The sequence below is a fragment of the Eschrichtius robustus genome, chromosome 15 (assembly GCF_028021215.1).
Source record: "Eschrichtius robustus isolate mEscRob2 chromosome 15, mEscRob2.pri, whole genome shotgun sequence".
Lineage (NCBI taxonomy): Eukaryota > Metazoa > Chordata > Mammalia > Artiodactyla > Eschrichtiidae > Eschrichtius > Eschrichtius robustus.
The window spans coordinates 24,637,295-24,659,465 of NC_090838.1; the positions used below are offsets into that span (position 1 = coordinate 24,637,295).

At 37.5% G+C, this 22,171-nt stretch overlaps 1 protein-coding gene across 6 annotated transcripts in view; it reads left to right on the plus strand.

The window, feature by feature from the left end:
* LCLAT1 (lysocardiolipin acyltransferase 1) overlaps positions 1 to 22,171 on the plus strand; it is a 191,412-nt gene that overhangs the window by 164,506 nt on the left and 4,735 nt on the right. The window lies entirely within an intron of this gene.

The following is a 22,171-nucleotide window of genomic DNA, read 5'->3' on the forward strand; positions in this document are numbered from 1 at the left end:
CTGATATCAGATAAAATAGACTTTAAAATAATGTTACAAGAGACAAGGAAGGAGGACACTACATAATGATCAAGGGATCAATCCAAGAAGAAGATATAACAATTATAAATATATATGCTGCCAACATAGGAGCACCTCAATACATAAGGCAAATGCTAACAGCCATAAAAGGGCAAATTGACAGTAACACAGTAATAGTAGGGGACTTTAACACCCCACTTTCACCAATGGACAGATCATCCAAAATGAAAATAAATAAGGAAACACAAGCTTTAAATGATGCATGAAGCAAGATGGACTTAATTGATATTTATAGGACATTCCATCCAAAAACAACAGAATACACTTTCTTCTCAAGTGCTCATCGAACATTCCCCAGGATAGATCACATCTTGGGTCACAAATCAAGCCTTGGTAAATTTAAGAAAATTGAAATGATATCAAGTACAGGAAAAAATCTGTAAAAAATAAAAACACATGGAGGCTAAACAATACACTACTAAACAACCAAGAGATCACTGAAGAAATCAAAGAGGAAATCAAAAAATACCTAGAAACAAATGACAATGAAAACACAACGACCCAAAACCTATGGAATGCAGCAAAAGCAGTTGTAAGAGGGAAGTTCATAGCAATACAATCCTACCTCAAGAAACATCTCAAATAAACAACCTAACCTTACACCTAAAGCAATTAGAGAAAGAAGAACAAAAAACCCTGAAGTTAGCAGGAGGAAAGAAATCATAAAGATCAGATCAGAAATAAATGAAAAAAGAAATGAAGGAAATGATAGCAAAGATCAATAAAGCTAAAAGCTGCTTCTTTGAGAAGATAAACAAAATTGATAAACCATTAGCCAGACTCATCAAGAAAAAAAGGGAGAAGACTCAACAGAATTAGAAATGGAAACGAAGAAGTAACAACTGACACTGCAGAAATACAAAGGTTCATAAGAGATTACTACAAGCAACTATATGCCAATGAAATGGACAACCAGGAAGAAATGGACAAATTCTTAGAAAAGCACAACCTTCCAAGACTGAACCAGGAAGAAATAGAAAATATAAACAGACCAATCACAAGCACTGAAACTGAAACTGTGATTTAAAACCTTCCAACAAACAAAAGCCTAGGACCAGATGGCTTCACAGGCGAATTCTATCAAACATTTAGAGAAGAGCTAACATCTATACTTCTCAAGCTCTTCCAAAATATAGCAGAGGGAGGAACACTCCCAAACTCATTCTGTGAGGCCACCATCAATCACCCTGATACCAAAACCAGACAAAGACGTCACAAAAAAAACTACAGGCCCGTATCACTGATGAACATAGATGCAAAAATCCTCAACAAAATACTAGCAAAGAGAATCCAACAGCACATGAAAAGGATCATACACCATGATCAAGTGGGGTTTATCCCAGGGATGCAAGGATTCTTCAATATACGCAAATCAACCAATGTGATACACCATATTAACAAATTGAAGGAGAAAAACTATACGATCATCTCAATAGATACAGAAAAAGCTTTTGACAAAATTCAACACCCATTTATGATAAAAACCCTCCAGAAAGTAGGCATAGAGGGAACTTACCTCAACATGATAAAGGCCGTATACGACAAACCCACAGGCAATATCGTTCTCAATGGTGAAAAACTGAAAGCATTTCCACTAAGATCAGGAACAACACAAGGTTGCCCACTCTCACCACTGTTATTCAACATATTTTTGCAAGTTTTCACTACAGCAATCAGAGAAGAAAAAGAAAGAAAAAAGAATCCCAATCGGAAAAGAAGAAGTAAAACTGTCACTGTTTGCAGATGACATGATACTATATGTAGAGAATCCTAAAGATGCTACCAGAAAACTACTAGAGCTAATCAATGAATTTGGTAAAGTAGGAGGATACAAAATTAATGCACAGAAATCTCTTGCATTCCTATACAGTAACGATGAAAAATCTGAAAGAGGAATTAAGGAAACACTCCCATTTACCATTGCACAAAAAGAATAAAATACCTAGGAATAAACCTACCTAAGGAGACAAAAGACCTGTATGCAGAAAACTATAAGACACAGATGAAAGAAATTAAAGATGATACAAACAGATGGAGAGATATCCCATGTTCTTGGATTGGAAGAATCAATGTTGTGAAAATGACTATACTACCCAAAGCAACCTACAGATTCAGTATAATCCCTATCAAACTATGAATGGCATTTTTCACAGAACTAGAACAAAAACTGTCACAATTTGTATGGAAACACAAAAGACCCCGAATAGCCAAAGCAATCTTGAGAAAGAAAAACGGAGCTGGAGCAATCAGGCTCCCTGACTTCAGACTTTACTACAAAGCTACAGTAATCAAGACAGTATGGTACTGGCACAAAAACAGAAATATAGATCAGTGGAATAGGATAGAAAGCCCAGAAATAAATCCACACACATATGGTAACCTTATCTTTGATAAAGGACTCAAGAATATACAATGGAGAAAAGACAGCCTCTTCAATAAGTGGTGCTGGGAAAACTGGACAGCTCCATGCAAAAGAATGAAATTAGAACACTCCCTAACACCATACACAAAAAGAAGCTCAAAATGGATTAAAGACCTAAATGTTTGGCCAGGCAGTATAAAACTCGTAGAGGAAAAACACAGGCAGAACACTCTATGACATAAATCACAGCAAGATCCTTTTTGACCCACCTCCTAGAGAAATGGAAATAAAAACAAAAATAAACAAATGGGACCTAATGAAACTTAAAAGCTTTTGCACAGCAAAGGAAACCATAAACAAGACAAAAAGGCAGCCCTCAGAATGGGAGAAAATATTTTCAAATGAAGCAACTGACAAAGGATTAATCTCCAAAATTTACAAGCAGCTCATGCAGCTCAATATCAAAAAAAACAAACAACCCAATCCAAAAATGGGCAGAAGACCTAAATAGACATTTCTCCAAAGAAGATACACAGATTGCCAACAAACACATGAAAAGATGCTCAACATCACTAATCATTAGAGAAATGCAAATCAAAACTACAATGAGCTATCACCTCACACCAGTCAGAATGGCCATCATCAAAAAATCTACAAATGATAAATGCTGGAGAGGATGTGGAGAAAAGGGAACCCTCTTGCACTGTTGGTGGGAATGTAAATTGACAGCCACTGTGGACAACAATATGGAGGTTCCTTAAAAAACTAAAAATAGAACTACTATACAACCTAGCAATCCCACTACTGGGCATATACCCTGAGAAAACCATAATTCAAAAAGAGTTATGCACCACAATGTTCATTGCAGCTCTATTTACAATAGCCAGGACATGGAAGCAACGTAAGTGTCCATCGACAGATGAACGGATAAAGAAGATATGGCACATATATACAGTGGAATATTACTCAGCCATAAAAAGAAATGAAATTGAGTTATTTGTAGTGAGGCGGATGGACCTAGAGACTGTCTTACAGAATTAAGTAAGTCAAAAAGAGAAAAACAAATACCGTATGCTAACATATATATATATGGAATCTGAAAAAATAATAAAAATAAAAAATAAAATGGTGCTGAAGAACCTAGGGGCAGGACAGGAATAAAGATGCAGACGTAGAGAATGGACTTGAGGACATGGGGAGACGGGAAGGGTAAGCTGGGACGAAGTGAGAGAGTGGCATGGACTTATATATACTATCAAATGTAAAACAGGTAGCTAGTGGGAAGCAGGCGTATAGCACAGGGAGATCAGCTTGGTGCTTTGTGTCCATCTAGAGGGGTGGGATAGGGAGGGTGGGAGGGAGATGCAAGATGGAGGAGATACGAGGATATATGTATATATATAGCTGATTCACTTTGTTATACAGCAGAAACTAACACACCATTGTAAAGCAACTATACTCCAATAAAGATGTTTAAAAAAAAATCACCACAAATTTGATGGCTTAAAAAGATTTATTATCTCATGGTTTTGGTGGCCAGAAGTCTGAAATCAAAGGTACTGGCAGGGCCACACCCTCTCCCAGAGTTCTAAGGGAGAATCCTTCCTTGCCTCTGCCAGCTAGTTAGCTCCTGGCATTCCTTAGCTTGAGGTTACATAACTCTTCCCTAGTATCTTTACATGATCCCCTTTTCTATCTTATAAGGACATTCCCGTTGGATTTAAGGCCCACATTAATCCACTATGATCTCTTCTCAATCCTTAACCTTAATTAGATCTTCAAGGACCCTTTCCAAGGATAAAGAAGATGTGACACATACATACAATGGAATATTACTCAGCCATAAAAAGAAACGAAATGGAGTTATTTGTAGTGAGGTGGATGGACCTAGAGTCTGTCATACGGAGTGAAGTAAGTCAGAAAGAGAAAAACAAATACCGTATGCTAACATATTTATGGAACCTAAAGAAAAAAACACAAAATCATCATGAAGAACCTAGGGGCAGGACGGGAATAAAGACGCAGACCTGCTAGAGAATGGACTTGAGGACACGGGGAGGCGGAAGGGTAAGCTGGGACAAAGAGAGAGAGTGGCATGGCCATATATACACTACCAAATGTAAAATCGATAGCTAGTGGGAAGCAGCCGCATGGCACAAGGAGATCAGCTTGGTGTTCTGTGACCACCTAGAGGGGTGGGATAGGGAGGGTGGGAGGGAGGGAGACGCAAGAAGGAATAGATATGGGGATATATATATATATATATATGTATGTGTATATATATATATATACATATATATATAGCTGATTCACTTTGTTATAAAGCAGAAACTAACACACCGTTGTAAAGTAATTATACTCCAATAAAGATGTTAAAAAAAAAACAAAGGACCCTTTCTGAATAAGGTCATATTCTGAAGTTTTGGTGGATGTAAATTTTGGGGGAGACACTATTCAACCCACTACATATACTTATTTACTTCCCTAATTAATTGTTATTCTGCCAGCTTAAATTTCATGTTAGGTAGCTGTTCATCCAGATGTTAACTCTGCTTATGTTTCTGAATTTAAACAGAAAGTCCAGTTATTACTCAAATGACTCTGTTTTTATGCCGAGTCATAGGACTTGATCCCTGGATGGAAGCACTTTTCTCTCTCTACTCCCTATCTCCTGATGACTAGCTGCAAAGAAATCATCTGCTCTTTAATACATTGTTTACTGCAGTGGTCCCATCCTGATTCCTCCTCTCTGCGGCTCAGATGTAGCAGTTGTTTACTAAACAGCTGGGCTAGATCATCAGCACTGACCTCTGCTTTGTGATGAAACTTGACAAAGTTTACTAGAAAATGAACTCACCTTAATATCTTCCTCCACCCCTACCCCCACCCCCCAGTCTCTATTGATGCTTTGGGGAGTGTTTTGAGAAGTTTGTCAGCACTGAAGAATTTCTGGTTGATATTTGGGAAATACTTAGAAGAATCTTTGATCCTGTCTAATCTAAGGAATAAAATACACAGAACAGTGTTACATAAAACATTCCCTCCCTTGCATCAGCAATTGATTCTAGACTCCTCAGGATGCAAGAAAATGAGTTTTTTGCCTGGAAGAACATACAGCAGGCCAGAACTTTTTAAATCCAGGAATTTAAAAAGTCTATAAATGACTATAAAAAGTAAGTCTATAAATGTAGGTGGCCACCTCTATGGTATTCTGATCATTTACAAAGGTTGATAGTACTTGGATTAGTTTCCAGTTTGGTATAATGTTAGTTTCTGTCTTTGAGCTTTATCCACAAATAGTAAAAATAAAAAGAGGAAAGAAGGAAGAGAGGGAGGGAGGAAGGGAAGGAAGGAAAAGAGAAAGAAAAGAGGGAGGGAGGGAAGGAGGGGAGGGAGGAAGGAAGGAAGGAAAAAGAAAAAAGAAAGTACAAAAAGGAAAAAGTACTAAAAGATAAAGCAGGAAAATGTAACCTCTTTCGGTCAGAAGTATCAAAATGGTACATGATGTTATCAGTATGCCTGCTCTGTTCTTTGAAACACATCTTTCTGAACTACATAAAGTCTGTTTTCTTTTTCTTATTTTATTTTAAACTTCAAAAGATACTCTAAATGCTGTAAGAATAGAGCCTACTGTTCCTTTTCCATCTTGGAAGAACCTGAGACTTTTGTCCTTCAGTTGAGCTCCACACAGTCTGATTCTTTATCCTTTCAGTGGAAAAGAAGTCACAGTCCCATTAAATTATCCCCTCTTCCCAGTAGTGGACCTTTCGCAGAGGCGAAGTGAAGACCTGCACTGAGAATTCACTGTTGGAAGTTTTGAATATTTCCTGTGCTGACCCATTTTCTTTACCAGCACCACCACTGCTGCACTTTGTACTTTACCTTACAGGACTCATTATAACAACGTAAGAAGATAAGGAAGAATGAATTACGACTATTTCTACTGAAGAGTACAGAAGCCATAAAGTATGTTCCCTGGTAGAATTAATTTGGTCATTTGGGGGAACAGAGTATGAGCAGATGGTGGTGGAGGGAAAAAGTAGAAACACAGCCTTCAGAACACACATAATCCTGCTCAGAAATATCTCCCCACATGCCTTCCATCGACCAGAGGGCCTTTTGGATTAAAAAGGCCCTACTGTACAAGGTGTGCAACCATGGTTGGCTCAGTCCTGGTTGATGAAGAAAACGTTGTTGTAGTAAGATCCTCAGTCCCGTCAGGCTGAGGTCAGTTTACTGAGTGGGAATTCTGATTTCTGAGTGACTGAAAGCAAGATAATTCTTGGGTCATCTAAGGAGAAAGCTACAGGAGGTGTGGCACAAGCCTAAGGCAGTTTGCCAGGCATCTTGAGACTGACTCATGTGGCTCCTAATGCAGAGCCCAGGGCCACGGGAAGGACAAAACTGTCATCTGCAGTCAGAGACCTTCACTTCTACTCTATCTTCTACTCTTGAAGACAGCAACTTGCCCTCCACCCATTAATAATACCCCATCCTCAACCAAATTAACTTTCCCTCTCAAAGGAGACAAGGATGAAATTGCAGAGAACTCTCTCTATGTTATACGCAGAATCACATACAAAATAAAGCTATAAAGTAGTAATGTTAGGCTTTGATTTGGGGGCATACTTTTTACTAGTTTAAGCTGTATTTTTATTACCATAAATTTTTTAGATTTACAAGATTGTAACATATTCCACTGTGGTTTAGATAGCTGCCACGTAGTGGACGGTAGGGCCTAGCTTGTGGTTTGGTGGATCAATCAATCAAGCTTTATCCCAGGAGTATATAACAGAAATTTATACAAGATTTAATCATTTATACTTTGTATAAAACTATAGCAAAACTCTGTTAATCAGAATATGTGCATGATATACTTAAAAGATGAAAATAAGACAGTGCAAGATTGAAAGAAACTTGAAAAACAACAAGATCTTTCATTTGCATAGAATTGATGCCATTACTAAGTACAGTAGACTGCCTTTACAGACTGGCTGACCTTTTGTTTCTTCTAGCCCTCCAGTGGAAGCATTATTCCCAGATTGCAGATGAGGAGCCTAAGGCCCAGGGAGGTTAAGTAACTTGTTCAAGGTCACGGGGCTAATAAGACTGTGGGTACAGACCGGGTCAGTCTGACTCTGCAGCTCCTGTTCTTAATGTGCAGCTCTTAGAAGGTAGAGCAGCACAGTGGAAAGGCTTTGGAGTCATTAGACACAAGTGGCTAACTGTGATCTTCAGCAAGTGTCAACTTCTTTGTGCCTCAGTTTCCACAACTGCAAAAGAGGGATACCACCACAAGGGTGGTTACATATCTAAAAGTGACTGTCCTGATAAACTCCACAAGGGAGGGATCTTCCTTTTGTCCGTCAGTGTACCCCAAATGCCTGCAGCTTTTGGTACTACAGCCAGTACCTGCTCCATAGAGAACTTGTTGAATTAATAATGCCTGGCACTTAGTAGGCATTCAATACATGGGAATGTCCAAGTGCATCATTAGTCATCTTCAATCCTAACCTCAAAGCATAGAGACTATAATAATGTGCTGTCTCCGATCTCATTTAATTCAAACACAAATTAGCAGAGTATGCATATGCTGACACTTCTAATCTTTTAATCCAGTATTGATTCATGTCCATGGGTTTTGGAATATCTAAACAAATTTGTTGAATCCAACAGTAACATAAATTATATTTTGTTATTGCTCTTGTTTCTTTTACATTGAATTTTGAATGTCTTCTCTAAACATCATTTTAGCACATCTTTTTCTTTTAAAGAGCAATGAAAACAAAGAGTATGAATTTTTGAAAGAACAGGCAAAATAAGTCTGTGTCATCAATGACACAATCTACAGATGCGCCATTGTAAGTGGCAGTTACGCTTAGTAGGTCCTGGGAATGAAAACAATTTGGAACTAGAACTCTTTCTCCCTTTCCCTTCATAGCACATTGTGTTATTTTATTCATTGCTGTCTATGTTTGCTTTGTAAATTCTGCAGTAAAATTCCGGGAGTTGAGGAGACAAGGTGCATGAGCTATGTTGGCCTGCCTATAAAATTAGCACCCATGCTCTTTGTCCTTATTACACAGCAATAATAGCTTGCATTTCTGTTGAAAATAGACTGAATAATGATATTTTATGATTTTTGACGTGAACACAAATTTTCACCAAGCAAATCTGAAGTATAATATATAGTGTATATACACATGGATCTTCTACTGTGGTTTGTGTATATCATCACGTGTAGATTCACGTTTCTGTAATTCTTTTAATCTCTTCCATATTTGTGATTTTGTTTCGTTTGCTGTGATCTTAAACATGTATGCTCTTTTTCCCTTAATCATCTTCATAGAGTTTAATATTTTATTCATCTCGTCAAATAACTAGCTTTTGCATTTGTTTATTCTTTCACTATTTCTTACTTTTGTTTCATTAATTATTGCTTTTTATCTTTAGTAATTTTCTCTTCCTGTTTCCCTTTGGATTCTTTTTCTTTTTTTTTTTTTTTTTCCAATTTCCAAGATAAGTAATTTCTCTTTATTTTTTCTCTTTAATAATGAAGCATTTATTATTGAGTACAGCCTTTACTGTATCCCACTGATTCTCTTTTTCATTCTTTTTTAAGTAGTTCATGATGTTTCTTTTGATTTCATCTTCCATCCCAGAGTTAACTCCCTCTAAAAGAACACTTTTAGTTATTATATTTTGTTGTTTATTTTTATTTTTATGGAATCTTGATGTGAGAATGTAACTTATAAAATGTCAGTTTTTAAAAAATCTGTTTTAATCCTCTTGCCACCAAGTAAATGATCAAACATCAAAGTGTTCCAGGGATCCTACCCCCTTTAAAATATTTTTGAGGGACATATGGGTTTGTATAAGTCTATTAAATCAAATTTATCAGTAGTTTCAGTTCCTTTATTTAATTAATTTTTATCTACTGGAGTTGTCCTATTATGAAAGATACTGAAGTCTACACTGTAATTTTATTATTTTTCAATTTCTCTTTGCATTTCTAATATTTTTCCTTTTAACATTTAGCTACTACTTTGGTTCATACAGATGTTTGACCAGTTATTTTCTTTTTAAAAAAATATAGATGCTGAAAAGAGATTTGATAAACTTAAGGCATTCCTAATAAAAATTAGAACAAAATAGAAGTTAACTATTTAAATATAATACTGTGTTACCAAAACTCAACAGTATCTCATGTGCTGAAACATTAAAACCCACATTTTGGTTAAAGTCAGAACTATGCTTTTTATTATTAAGCAAATGCTAGTGAAAGCACTAAGAAAAGACCATAAAGATGAGAAAATTCAACATAAAGCTGTGTTTTTGCTGCTGATAGAAAATCTAGAAAGTCAAAAAGAGTCTAGTAAAAAAATCAAGTAGACTTAAAATTTGTTAATATGGCTACATATGAGATAAATACACAACAAACAATTGATTTTCTCTATTCTAAGCAGTGATTGCCTAAAAGCGGAAGTAGAAACACATATTCCATTCACCATAATGAAAAAAATTATGAAATTATTTAGGAATAAATTTTAAAAGAAAGCCACAGAAGTTATGTGAAGAAAACTGAAGTCTTATTGGAAGAGAAAATAAGATTTGAGCACATGGAAACTCATACTTTTTTCTTGAAAAGACAATATAAAAGTGTCAGTTCTTTCAAAAGTATAATGTAAGTATCACACAAATGCAATTTCGGGATAAGTTGAGAGGGAGGTGTTTTTTTGTGTGTTAGAATTAAGTTAAATACTCTTAAATGTATATTGCAAAAATCGGTGCCAGCAGGAGCCCAATACAGTGTGAAAAAGAAAACAGCCAGACTTGCCTTATTAGATATTAAGTCACTAAGGAAAGCAGGAATAAACACAGATCAATGGAGCAGAAGAGAGAAGGGAGACTGGATATCTATATATTTGAGAATGTAATATATGACCAAGTTGGTATTTCAAAACAGTGGGAAAAAAAGGAGTTATTTAATAAAGGATGCCAGAAAAACGAATGTCTTGAAAGAAAGTAAAGCTAGATTATAAAAGTATATGAAAAATGTTTTTCATCTTGTAGAAAAATATAAAAAATACATACAATCTAGGGGCAGGGAAGACAAAAACAGGAATCCAAAAGCTATAACAGAAAAAGAAATGAACTTGTATAGACACATAGACACACACATGCACATGCACGCACACACAAGTATTGGATAGATGCCATAAATAAAGGCGATAGTGGATTTATAAAAATTTGCAACAAAGAATACAGAGTATTAATAATCCATGATAAAGAAGGAGCTTTGCAAGTTGACTAGAAAGAGACAAACAGCCCATAGGAACTAGATAAAGGATGTGGAACTGCATTCACAGAGCAGCAAATCCAACAAAATAAACTCATTAGTGGCCAGGGAAACACTAGTGGCCTGATGACCAAAATTAGTGTAAAAGATTTAAAGCATGTACAATATAAAGAGGCCTTACAAATCCGTAAGATGACAACTAACTGAATTTCCAAAACAGGTAGGAATAGTCCCAGTGTATATCCAGTGAACTTGTTTTATCTAATCAAAGACATGCAAATTAAAACAAAAATGACATACTTTGGCAACTTTCTAAAAATAGCAATCCCAAGCATTAGTAAAAGTGTGAAAAAGAAAGTACCACCATACATTTCTTGTGTGTGTTTATTAAACTGACCTTTGCAGGGGTCAGTTTCCCATATGTAGCAAAAGCCTATTAAAGTATTCATGTTCTTTCATCCAGCAATTTAACTTATTGGAATTTATCCTAGAAAATCCTTATCATTAATTACAAAGATATCTATTTAAATATTGATAGATATTTAAATATTGTTTATGTGAAAACTTAAATACCTGAAAACAAAGTAATTTTTTAATATATATATACAATCAAATATTATACATCTATAGTGATATATTAGAAAATCTTTAATGGCATGAATGGGAAATGCATGAACAAAGTTATAAAACAGTGTATACGGTATGATCTCATTTTTGAAAGTTTATATATCTTTTTTCAAGGAACATGTTTTATATACACGTGTGTATATGTGTGTATATGTGTGTATATATGTGTATCTGGCCTCACCAAGTGCTGTATTGTTATTCACATCTTGCCTTTGATGATCTACTAATGCACCAGTACTGTCAAATTATGGAAAATGTCAACAGGTTGCCACTCTACCTAGAAAATAAAACTTGTTTTGAGGATCCAGAGAACCAATGCCCATCAAAAGAGAGATTCGTAACTGAAAAGATTCATGCGTTTACACATGAAAACACAAAAGTTCAATAGATTTAGGATAGGAAAGTGAAAATATATGTCCCTAAAATTAATCTGTAAGACCTGAACTCAGGTTGGATAAGCAAGATTGTTCACAAGGATACCATTTTTAGTTTCACCTTTCAGCTGAAAGTTGCTTTTTAAGCGCAGGATGGTTCCTTCTTAGAAAAAGAGCAGGCACTCACTAACTTTGACTTATTAAAAAAACAACAACAATATGGGACAAGAGACCAATGATCCTAGAGCACAAATCATCAGTTTCTAATTCTGAATGCCCTCAGAGGATTTAATATCTATGCTGAGCTCAAAATGTCTAAGGAATGAGTTAGTAGGGATGGAGAAGAATATGTATCAGGAGATAAATTGAGACCTACCCTAGAGCCAAGGTCAGTCCCCTAAACAGCTTTGCTTCTATACCGTGGGAGAGGAGTGGACTGCATGTTAGACAGTAGAACTCAGTGTCACTACAACAGACTTGTCTGTCTCCCAAAGGAAGAGGAAATCTAGAGAAAGAAGGAAGGTAAAGGGTAACAGCCTAAACCGAACCTCTCAAGTGCTGTAGGTGATCCTCCCACCTGGAGGAATAACAATCACAATGAGAGTCTGAGCACACACCACCTTCCAGGCACTTCTCTAAGCATCCTGCAGTCCTGTTTCCAACTGATCTTCACAAAACCCTATGAGGGTCGCTACTGTTAACCATCTACATTTACAGATGAGGCCTCTAGGGAACTTGGCAAGTCATAGAGCTGATAAGAGGCAGGGCTGGAAGCCACCAGACTCCACCTTTTGTTCCATATGCACCCAACTTGTACAGAAGGAAAAATGAATAATGTCCCTAGTAGGAAACAGTAGTGTTTTCTCTAACAAAGAAAATGGTACTGTTTGAGCCTTAATACCAGTTGATTTTAGGTGATTCATGCATGCCCTATTATTTTGAAGCTGAAAGTGTCTTCTTTATTGGTATTTTTCGTCTAAATATATCCAAATCTGTCCACTCAAAGCTGTTCTTCAAAGTGTACTGACTAGTGCCAATTTGTCATGCTTATTATTAGCCATGTACTATTACATGTCAGTGTCAAAGTGGCACAGTGAATGACTATTTAGTTACTAACTCCAACTTTTATTCTATTGGGTTTTTTTAATCTGAAAAATAGTGCACAAAACCAGCGGCCTCAGCATTTTCTTTTAACACAAATACATCTTAGGTGACAAGCTGCTTTATCAAAAACTATCTAATACATGTAGTTAGATTTATGGATCTAGCTCTAATAGAAAATAAAGTTATTTGTAATTTTTTTTAAAGCAGGCATTAAAATGATATCCAAAATAAATTATATTTTTGTATATTCTGCATACATTTGATTATGGAATGGGGAAAGAAAAGACATTTCAGTTATCAGCTCCATTAAAGATCACTTTGGATTAAAAAGAAACAAAAAAGCTTACATTTCTATTATTCTGCCACTGAACTATACAATTGAATCTGGGCAAACTGGGATGTCTTCACTCCATTCTTTCATTTTAAACATACAAATGTGTAAAGACTTGGCCCTCCCCCATTCCTGTGAGTAGGGCTCTACTAATAATCATGCACCCAAGTTGATTTGCATACGGAAAAGTCTGTTGTTTTCATACCAGAAAATTTAAAGATAGTTTAACTCCTTTGTAATTGTAGGAACTTATCTTTTCTTAATCCATTATGCATTATTTTAGCTATTATAAATTGGTAAATGAAATAGAGGCACATCTCAACTTCTGAGTATCCATTTCATTATTGTCACTTAACGTATGAACCAAGATCTGCAAGCCTGCCAACCCCTGCCTGCTGCCTTCTGGGAGGAAGCTAACTTGTCTGGTAGTAAGGGTTCCCCTGGGCTAGAGGCCCCAGGGCCAAGAGGTCTTGATAAGATAGTGTGAAAAGTAAGCTCTTTTCTCAGCAGTGAAGAGTCGTATGTGGCTTTGTGTTGTCTGGAGACATTTACTAACTATAAAGTTTAAAAATTATCAAGACACTGCCAGGTATAAAAGCCTCTCTCCATTTCCGCCTCTCTTGCTCTGGCCCTAACGCCTTTCTGAGTCTGTGATGCTTGAAGACCCAGCTCCAGGAAAGGAGTGACAAGATATAAGCCGTCTTTTCTCCTCCTTCTTCCCAGTTCTCACTTTTTCACCTTGCTGTCTTCTTTAGTTTCTAACGTTACGATGTTGCTCTTGTTTATAATATAGATAGTGTTTTAATTATGTTGAAGTCCATTATTCCAGAGCTCTAAATTCCAAGCAAGCAACTTACTAGAAACTTTGGGAACGCTGCCTTTTTGTAAGGTAACACCCAACAGCCCCACCGAAGATGGTTGTAATTCTTTCAGAACCAAGGATTCATAGAACCAAGTTGAAAAAAATCCACTAGACTGACTGAGGTCAGTCTCATTAACTGAATATAGAAGTTGTAGCAGATGCTCACATTTAAGAACTTTTCCATGCGCCAGTCCTATGCAAAGAGCCTTGTGTACATTAGTTCACAAAATTGTTATAACAGCCTTTTGCAGAAGGCATTATAATTCCCTCCTCTATTTTTAGATGAGAAGATAGGTGGTCTATAGATATTGGTTAAATAAGCATTTCTGGAACCTCTTTAAGTGCAGGACATTATGTCAGGTACTAAGGTTCTAAAGAGGCAAAGACATGGTCCTGCCCTTAAGAGTCTTATGTTTCCCTGGGACACTGGGGGTTCCTGTGAGCTTCTAGTACTGTAGTGCAGGATGGCAGGTAAGTGGCCCAAAGAGTACATCAGCACATGTGCCTTAAGCACTCATAGAGGGCAGGACCACTCAGCCTGAATATATAAAGAAAACTCTGCTTAGAACCCTTAGAATTTGAGCTGGTCTTTGAAGAAAGTTGAGATAAAATATTTCGGGGAAAGAACCTGAAATATTTGAGGCAGAGCAATGTTCTTGGCCATTTTGTGAAATAATAGTTTGAACATTTGTCTTGAGTAGGAGACATGAGGTCCGTAATTGGCATCTTCAGGGCCCAAGAGAGGAGTGCCCTGGATGGTGGTATAAAGAAGATATTTGAATGCAGTATTTCCCCCACTAACCATGCTGGCATCTGTGGACTAATAGAAGCTAAGGTTAGAGCATAACATGCTAACATTATGATGAAGTAGCGCTTACTATGTATCAGATCTAGTTTTCTGTTCTTACATATATTATTTAATCCTTGCAACAGCCCTATGAGGCGGTTTATAGATACAGGAACTAAATAAGTCACAGAGAGATTCATTCATTCATTTACTAAGAGGCAGAGCTAGGATTTGAACCCAGGCAGTCTGCTTCCACAGCACTCATGCTCTGCACTGCAGGGAATCTAGAATTTTTTCACAAAACATTTCTGTCAGTGGTACCATCTCTGACTCAAAACTTGCCATTTCTATATTGAACAGACAACGTGTGCATGTACACATACACCGGTACCCTACAGGTTGTCAAGAAGAATGCAGAAAGGGGCAGTTTCGTTTCTTACTGGTATAGTATATACCACGTTGCTACCAGTTTGTAATGATACATGGCTGTATTTGCTTGATAAACATTAAGAACCACCTAGAGGAGAAAGGCTGGGACAGGTGAGCTGCAGGAAGTGGTGTAGAGTGACTGAGTAGCAAGACGGTGGGGGTTGCATGGGGAAGCAGAGAGTCCAAGGCTGTGGACCACTGAGGCTGATGACCCCGTAACGCTGACTGAGGAGAAGGGCTGGGCAGAAGGCGGAGGCAGAAGTGCTGACTGCAGAGGAGTTGTTGGGTTTTTTTGGGCTTTTTTATTATCACTATGGCTGATACTTTTTTTTTGAATTTTATTTATTTTTTTATACTGCAGGTTCTTATTAGTCATCCATTTTATACACATCAGTGTATACATGTCAATCCCAATCTCCCAACTCATCACACCACCACCCCCACTCCCCCGCGGCTTTCCCCCCTTGGTGTCCATACGTTTGTTCTCCACATCTGTGTCTCTATTTCTGCCCTGCAAACCGGTTCATCTGTACCATTTTTCTAGGTTCCACATATATGCATTAATATACAATATTTGTTTTTCTCTTTCTGACTTACTTCACTCTGTATGACAGTCTCTAGATCCATCCATGGCTGTACAAATGACCCAATTTCGTTCCTTTTTATGGCTGAGTAATATTCCATTGTATATATGTACCACATCTTCTTTATCCATTTGTCTGTCGATGGGCATTTAGGTTGCTTCCAAGACCTGGCTATTGTAAATAGTGCTGCAGTGAACATTGGGGTGCATGTGTCTTTTTGAATTACGGTTTTCTCTGGGTATATGCCCAGTAGTGGGATTGCTGGATCATATGGTAATTCTATTTTTGTTTTTTTAAGGAACTGTTTTTTTAATATGCAGCTGCATGAGCTGTTTATATATTTTGGAGATTAATCCTTTGTCCGTTGATTCGTTTGCAAATATTTTCTCCCATTCTGAGGGTTGTCTTTTTGCCTTGTTTGTAGTTTCCTTTGCTTTGAAAAAGTTTTTAAGTTTCATTAGGTCCCATTTGTTTATTTTTGTTTTTATTTCCATTACTCTAGGAGGTGAATCAAAAAAGATCTTGCTGCGATTTATGTCAAAGAGTGTTCTTCCTACGTTTTCCTGTAAGAGTTTTATAGTGTCCGGTCTCTAATCCATTTTGAGTTTATTTTTGTGTATGGTGTTAGGGAGTGTTCTAATTTCATTCTTTTACATGAAGCTGTCCAGTTTTCCCAGCACTACTTATTGAAGAGACTGTCTTTTCTCCATTGTATATCCTTGCCTCCTTTGTCATGGATTAGTTGACCATAGGTGCATGTGTTTATCTCTGGGCTTTCTATCCTTTTCCATTGATTTGTATTTCTGTTTTTGTGCCAGTACCATATTATCTTGATTACTGTAGCTTTGTAGTATAGTCTGAAGTCAGGGAGTCTGATTCCTCCAGTTCAAGACTGCTTTGGCTATTCAGGGTCTTTTGTGTCTCCATACAAATTTTAAGATTTTTTTTCTAGTTCTTTAAAAAAATGCCATTGGTAATTTGATAGGGATTGCACTGAATCTGTAGATTGCTTGGGGTAGTATAGACATTTTCACAATATTGATTCTTCCAATCCAGGAACATTATATATCTCTCCATCTGTTTGTGTCATCATTGATTTCTTTCATCAGTGTCTTTACCTCCTTAGGTAGGTTTATTCCTAGGTATTTTATTCTTTTTGTTGCAGTGGTGAATGGGATTGTTTCCTTAATTTCTCTGTCTGATCTTTCATTGTTAGTGAAGAGGAATGCAAGAGATTTCTGTGCATTAATTTTGTATCCTGCAACTTTACCAAATTCATTGATTAGCTCTAGTAGTTTTCTGGTGGCATCTTTAGGATTCTCTATGTAGAGTATCATGTCATCCGCAGACAGTGACAGTTTTACTTCTGTTTTCCAACTTGTATTCCCTTTATTTCTTTTTCTTCTCTGATTGCCATGGCTAGGACTTCCAAAACTATGTTGAATAGAGGCAAGGGTGGATATCCTTGTCTTGTTCCTGATCTTAGAGGAAATGCTTTCAGTTTTTCACCATTGAGAATGATGTTTGCTGTGGGTTTGTCATATATGGCCTTTATTATGTTGAGATAGGTTCCCTCTCTGCCCACTTTCTAGAGAGTTTTTATCATAAATGGGTGTTGAATTTTGTGAAAAGCTTTTTCTGCATCTATTGAGATGATCATATAGTTTTTATTCTTCAATTTGTTAATATGGTGTGTCACATTGATTGATTTGCGTATATTGAAGAATCCTTGCATCCCTGGGATAAATCTCACTTGACCATGGTGTATGATCCTTTTAATGTGTTGTTGGATTCTGTTTGCTAGTATTTTGTTGAGGATTTTTGCATCTATATTCATCAGTGATATTGGTCTGTAATTTTCTTTTTTTGTAGCATCTTTGTCTGGTTTTGGTATCAGGGTGATGGTGGCCTCATAGAATGAGTTAGGGAGTGTTCCTTCCTCTGCAGTTTTTTGCAAGAGTTTGAGAAGGATGGGTGTTAGCTCTTCTCTAAATGTTTGATAGAATTCACCTGTGAAGCCATCTGGTCCTGGACTTTTGTTCGTTGGGAGATTTTTAATCACAGTTTCAATTTCAGTGCTTGTGATTGGTCTGTTCATATTTTCTATTTCTTCCTGGTTCAGTCTTGGAAGGTTATACCTTTGTACGAATTTGTCCATTTCTTCCAGGTTGTCCATTTTATTGGCATAGAGTTGCTTGTAGTAGTCTCTTAGGATGCTTTGTATTTCTGCGGTGTCTGTTGTAACGTCTCCTTTTTCATTTCTAATTTTATTGAGTCCTCTCCCTCTTTTTCTTGATGAGTCTGGCTAAAGGTTTATCAATTTTGTTTATCTTCTCAAAGAACCAGCTTTTAGTTTTATTGATCTTTGCTATTGTCTCCTTTGTTTCTATTTCATTTATTTCTGCTCTGATCTTTATTATTTCTTTCCTTCTACTAACTTTGGGTTTTGTTTGTTCCTCTTTCTCTGGTTCCTTTAGGTGTAAGGTTGGATCGTTTAATTTGAGATGTTTCTTGTTTCTTGAGGTAGGATTGTATTGCTTTAAACTTCCCTCTTAGAACTGCTTTTGCTGTATCCCATAGGTTTTGGATCGTCGTGTTTTCATTGTCATTTGTCTCTAGGTATTTTTTGATTTCCTCCTTGATTTCTTCTGTAATCTCTTGGTTATTTAGTAATGTATTGTTTAGCCTCCATGTGTTTGTGTTTTTTATGATTTTTTTCCCTGTAATTGATTTCCAATCTCATAGCATTGTGGTCAGAAAAGATGCTTGATATGATTTTAATTTTCTTAAATTTACTGAGGCTTGATTTGTGACCCAAGATGTGATCTATCCTGGAGAATATTCCGTGTGCACTTGAGAAGAAAGTGTGATCTGTTGTTTTTAGATGGAATGTCCTATAAATATCAATTAAATCTGTCTGGTCTATTGTGTCATTTAAAGCTTGTGTTTCCTTATTAATTTTCTGTCTGGATGATCTGTCCATTGGTGTAAGTGAGGTGTTAAAGTCCCCCACTATTACTATGTTACTGTCGATTTCCTCTTTTATAGCTGTTAGCAGTTGCCTTACGTATTGAGGTGCTCCTATGTTGGGTGCATATATATTTATAATTGTTATATCTTCTTCTTGGATTGATCCCTTGATCGTTATGTAGTGTCCTTCCTTGTCTCTTGTAACATTCTTTATTTTAAAGTCTATTTTATCTGATATGAGTATTGCTACTCCAGCTTTCTTTTGTTTTCCATTTGCATGGAATATCTTTTTCCATCCCCTCACTTTCAGTCTGTTTGTGTCCCTAAGTCTGAAGTGGGTCTCTTGTAGACAGCATATATATGGGTCTTGTTTTTGTATCCATTCAGTGAGCCTGTGTGTTTTGGTTGGAGCATTTAATCCATTCACGTTTAAGGTAATTATCGATTTGTATGTTCCTATTACCATTTTCTTAATTGTTATGGGTTTGTTTTTGTAGGTCCTTTTCTTCTCTTGTGTTTCCCACTTAGAGAAGTTCCGTTAGCGTTTGTTGTAGAGCTGGTTTGGTGGTGCTGAATTCTCTTAGCTTTTGCTTGTCTGTAAAGCTTTTGATTTCTCCATCAAATATGAATGAGATCCTTGCCTGGTAGAGTAATCTTGGTTGTAGGTTATTCCCTTTTATCACTTTAAATGTATCATACTGCTCCCTTCTGGCTTGTAGAGTTTCTGCTGAGAAATCAGCTGTTAACCTTATGGGAGCTCCCTTGTATGTTATTTGTCATTTTTCCCTTGTTGCTTTCAATAATTGTTCTTTGTCTTTAACTTTTGTCAATTTGATTACTGTGTGTCTCGGCATGTTTCTCCTTGGGTTTATCCTGCCTGGGACTCTCTGTGCTTCCTGGACTTGGGTGGCTATTTCCTTTCCCACGTTAGGGAAGTTTTCAACTATAATCTCTTCAAATATTTTCTCGGGTCCTTTCTCTCTTTCCTCTCCTTCTGGGACCCCTTTAATGCAAATGTGGTTGCATTTAATGTTGTCCTAGAGGTCTCTTAGGCTGTCTTCATTTCTTTTCATTCTTTTTTCTTTATTCTGTTCTGTGGCAGTAAATTCCACCATTCTGTCTTCCAGCTCACTTATCCATTCTTCTGCCTCAGTTATTCTGCTATTGATTCCTTCTAGTGTAGTTTTCATTTCAGTTATTGTATTGTTTATCTCTGTTTGTTTGTTCTTTAATTCTTCTAGGTCTTTGTTAAACATTTCTTGCATCTTCTTGATCTTCGCCTCCATTCTTTTTCCGAGGTCCTGGATCATCGTCACTATCATTATTCTGAATTCTTTTTCTGGAAGGTTGCCTATGTCCACTTCATTTAGTTGTTTTTCTGGGGTTTTGTCTTGTTCCTTCATCTGGTACCAAGTGCTCTGCCTTTTCATTTTGTCTCTCTTTCTGTGAATGTGGTTTTCCTTCCACAGGCTGCAGAACTGTAGTTCTTCTTGCTTCTGCTGTCTGCCCTCTCGCAGAAGAGTTTTGAAAGTAAATGAAATGTGAACTCAGTTCTGAATCAGAAGCCAAGTGGCATGACATGTGACAAGAGGTGAAGACATGTCTTTTCCCTCATTGAGAGAGAAGGTGGGGAAAAAGGGTAGATGAAGTGGAGGTAAGACAGCTAGAACAAGGATTATGTTTCTGGTTGGTGGGCATAAAGAAACAGGCTCTGAGGTCTGCAGGCGGAGGGAGCACTAAAATATCAAACTCGCTTGTCAAGGAAAAGTTTGATCTGTGATGGGGCAGGGTAGTTGTGATTGATGCTAAATTGACAAAAGGCTGCTCAATTTTTAATGCAGGTGAGTTAACAGGTAAGACACATTATATTACCTTCTTAGTGGATATATCACGCTCAGTATACCAGAGAAAGAGTTGGTCTTTGGATGCTTGATCAGATGGCCCACATTCCAGCATGTAAATTCCCACTACAGCACACCAGGCGGTGGTCAACCAGTCTTTTCTCAAATGGTGAACACATCACCTCTTGACAGCTGAGAAAAAGCGTTTCCCTGGGGCTTCTAACCATAGGACCCAGTTCCCTCCTCTGGAGCCGAACGGCTTGGGCCTAGTCTCTCTTCTAGGACTTCAGACACAAGTGCAGTGGAGTTGCCTCTACCAGCCTTGCACTGCCTCCTCTACTGCCATGTCAACAGTGCACAGGGTCCCTAAAGGACTGTCCCTCCGGTTTTGAATCTAAACCTTGTTGATATAGGTATTCTCATTTTTTATGACATAGCTCTTATTAAGGGCTGAGTATTTTATAAGACACTTATGAAACCAGATTGAAACCTGGTCCTTTCCCTAAAGTAAGTCACAGAGTAGAGGAGACAGACAGTAAATACTTACAGAGGTTCAGTCATGGCTCAGTAGTAAGGGTAAACATGGTGAGCTACGGTGGGGAAGTTGCTTCATATCTTTACTGTTCTTAATATTGAGGTAAAATTCGAATGGAGTGAAATGCACAGATCTTAAATGTACCATTTGATGTAATCCACACCCTAATCAAGATATAGAATGTCCCTGCCCCCCTGAAAATTTCCTCATGCTCCCTTCCAGTCAGTTCCCTCCCCCACAGGCAACTACTGTTCTGATTTCCGCCACCACAGATTAATTTTGCATACCTCATACGGTTCTGTGATTGCAAATATCACATCAAAAGTCTCTCACTGCAGATAACTTGATATGGAAGAAAGCAACATTCAGAGACTATGTGTCAACATGCTGTGTGCCCTTGGGCAAAAAACTTCACCTCCCTGGGCCTCGTTACAGGGTTCCGTAGGTGATCCTCTTGATTCCTTAAAGATGGAACTCCACTCACATTTCTAATCTCAAAACTACCACCGCCCCACTGCAGTCTGTTCAAGAACCCGGAGCAGAAACAAACCTCGGGCTCATTCCACCCTCCAGTTGAGCACTGTCAGGTCAGTTCTTCCTTGTGATTTTTTTGGACATGTCACTTCCTTTAGTCCCTACCTCCTCTTCATCTCTTGCCTTGTAATGACCAATCAAATTACTTTTCCGACCTCTCTTGCCCCTGGTCCTCTCCAAACTATTCTTATTACTGCCCCCAAGCTAATCCCTGCTAAAATGAAACAAATTCTGGTTGCTTTTCTATTTAAAATCCTTAAGTGGTTCTCCACCATTTAAGGTGCTTCTCTGTCACCTACAGACTTGAGTTCCAATTCTCAAGTTTGACAATGAGGGCCTTAACCGAATGCCTCCAGCCTATGTTTAGTGCCCTCAGCCCCCCAGTGTTCTCTGCTGGGAGGTTCACCCTGCCGTCGCTCTCCTGCCTCACCAGCTCCCTCCCCCCTTCCAG